General features: G+C 50.0%; 1 pseudogene; it reads right to left on the bottom strand.

The window, feature by feature from the left end:
• Positions 1 to 1916, bottom strand: part of LOC101994466 — a 3020-nt pseudogene extending 1104 nt beyond the window's left edge.
• Between the last annotated feature and the right edge of the window lie 1181 nt (positions 1917 to 3097).

The following is a 3097-nucleotide window of genomic DNA, read 5'->3' as shown; positions in this document are numbered from 1 at the left end:
GCTGCCTGATGGTTGGGCATGCAAGTTTCAGGCTTAGGCTCCCTGCCTTTTGCCTTCATCTCGGGTTTGTCTTTGGAAGTCTGCTTTTTTGATTCAGAAGGAAGGGGTCCTGGTTTACTTTCCACCTGCAAAGAGGATTGGTGCTCTGCCTGGCCAGAGCCCTGGGCAGGTTTTCTGGGTTGTTTGGTTTCAATAGTTTGCTGAGGTGGGGACTCCTGTTGGGCAGGGAATTTCTGGCAGCTCCTCTCCTCAGGTTGGGGCCCTTCAGTGGGATCTTGGATGCCTTTGCTGGAACTCTTGGGGGGAGAGCCTTTGAACTCAGGGTGTAGCTGGTCAGTGCTGCGGTTTTCACCCTTATTTTCCGACTTTGCACTGCTGGAATGTACAGACACCACCGGCTTGGGGAGAATCTGGGGAGCGCTTGGAGGTGCAGATAGGGAAGGAAGCTTCTCTGCAGTTTGTTCAATGTCGCTCTCTTCACTATCACTGAGCTGCAGGTCCTCCCAGAGTATGGATGTTCCTTGCTGGGAATTGGGATAAATTTTGGAAGGCGGATCGTATTGATTTTGGCTTTGGGTTGCAGAACTATTGGGCAGAGGCTCCTTTGTAGGGAAAGGAGATCTGGATGACTTGGCCGTACTGGGTGTAGGCTTGGTCTTGGCCGTACTGGGTGTATGCTTGGTCTTGGCCATACTGGGTGTATGCTTGGTCTTGGCCATACTGGGTGTATGCTTGGTCTTGGCCGTACAGGGTGTATACTTGGTCTTGGCCTTACTGGGTGTATGCTTGGCTGTCAGAGGAGGGAGCCATGAATCGGTCATTTCCTTCAGTATCTCCTCAATGCAGCAGACTTCATTGGAGAACAACTGCTCCACCGACTCCGACTGTGAAGATATCTTCAGCCTAGTGAGTTTGGCTTTGGCTGGCACTTTTACATCCAGTTTTTCGAAGCTCTGCTGACCATTGTCTTCCAGTGGCGGCTTCAGGCCCAAGGACACACTGGGAGCCTGATTCTGACCGCCGGGAGCCTGATTCTGACCGTCCGTGGGCCAGATACATGTCATGGGCTTCTGCTGCATTGCAACACTTTCTGAGGGGAGAGGAGGGGGTGGAAACGTTTGAGAAGAGGCCACCCCAAGTCTGGTAATTACCACTGAAGTGTCAAGAGTGGTCTCGGTATCTTGAACCTTCACTTTCAGGTCCTTGGAAGACGTGTCTGCACAGTAGCCTTTATTGCTAGTGCTACTGCTGCTGTAAACCTTGCGGGTTCTTTGCAGTCTGGAAGGTACAGGTGACAAATGGGACACAGGGGAGATTAAGGGTGAGAGTTTTTTACCCGGAGCTGAGTCACCATCAGCTCTGCGGTCACACTTTTTGTGGTTTGAAGAGTGCCCCTCCTGACTGAGGCAATCTCCAGTCAGATGCTGTTTGTTGGGTGGACCATAGTTTTTGGCATGGAGACTTGGCACTGGCTCCATCCTTGGTGGTGCCATCTTTGAACTGTGGCTAATGTTACCAACAAAAGCTGATCCAGGGGCAGAAGAAGTACAGAAAAGCTTGTGGTAGATGTGTGCACAACAGGAGTTGGATTCAAGGCTCTCCCTGTCATGAAATAAAGGATATTTCGGCTTCCCCCGGCTGTCTTCAGAACCATTTGGACACCGAGTACAAGACGTAGATCTCCATAACTCCTTCATAACTTCGTAGTCTCCTAGTATGTTCTGTATCTGATGCGACAACTCATCCCTTTTTGTAGTTTTGTAGGGCTCTCCAAACAGTGGCCTCTTTTCAACAAACACCTCTTTCTCCGGGTGAGCTTCTTGGTTGCCTCTCTCCTTCTCTCTAATCCGAAGAAGGTTACTATTTTCACTGCTGTCCTTGAATGCAATTAATGGCAGTCTGTGGAAGGTGCTCATTTTCCAGGCTCTCTGGTTCTATAGTTATGTCTAGGGTGTCTGTGTCACCTGCCTTGACCTGTTGAGATGCAGGGACAAGAGCGTTCGACTTTAGAATTGTGGGAGCCAATGGTGCAGGCCGCACTTCGGTGGGTGCAGGCTGCGGGCCGAGTGCACCAGGCTCTGCCAGCAACCCATTTGCCAGCTTCTGGCATTGGCCACCCAGAATACCCCAGGCCACGCCCTCCGTGCCAAGCCACGCCCATAGCTTCACCCCACCCCCACCTGGCCCCAAATACCCACATTTTTTTTATAAACTTATTTATTTATTACGTATACAACAGTTTGTTTGTATGCATGCCTGCAGGCCAGAAGAGGACACCAGACCTCATTACAGATGGTTGTGAGCCACCATGTGGTTGCTGGGAATTGAACTCAGGACCTTTGGAAGAGCAGGCGATGCTCTTAACCGCTGAGCCATCTCTCCAGCTCCCAAATGCCCACATTTTATGACTCAAGTATGTGGAGCTTTTGAATTTCCGGGGAGGTGTTTGCAGAAGGGTTAGTTGCTACAGAGGCATCTAGGATGCTGTAGTCTCCCCATCTCTCCTACTTCTGTTCACATTCATTCCTTAAAGATTACTGAGGAGCAGGAGAGACTGCTCAGTGGATAAAAATAGTTGGTGTGAAAACAGGAGGACCTCAGATTGTCCTTAGCACCCGTTCAAAAGCCTAGCATAGACACACATATCTGTAACTCAAGTGTTGTGGAACATTGCCAAACAGATTCCAGAAGCTCAACGGTCAACCAGTCTAGCCCTAATAGCAAGCTTCCAGTTCAGTGAGAGACCCTGTCTCAAAAAATAAGGTGGGATGTAGGAAGACACTTGACAGCTGTCTCTAGCTCCTACATGTGTGTGCATGGGTGTGTACGCTGCATGCACATGTGTGCACATACCACACAAATACACACATACACATACTTTCTACATGACTAATTGAGCAACTACGGAGATCAAGAATTAGCCTGCAGGGATCCTATAGAGCCAGCCGTGGTAAATTGGGACAGAGGGAAGGGGTCAAGTGCGGCGTCTGTCTCGAGAAAGGAATGAGAATCAGGGAGCATGAGTGCTGTACAGGGAGGTGACAGCTAAGCTGGTCTTTGACAGATGTGTAGGAGTTGAGCACACAGAGAAAGGAAG

This window comes from Microtus ochrogaster, chromosome 5, assembly GCF_000317375.1.
Source record: "Microtus ochrogaster isolate Prairie Vole_2 chromosome 5, MicOch1.0, whole genome shotgun sequence".
NCBI lineage: Eukaryota > Metazoa > Chordata > Mammalia > Rodentia > Cricetidae > Microtus > Microtus ochrogaster.
This window is presented reverse-complemented; position numbering and strand designations above follow the sequence as displayed.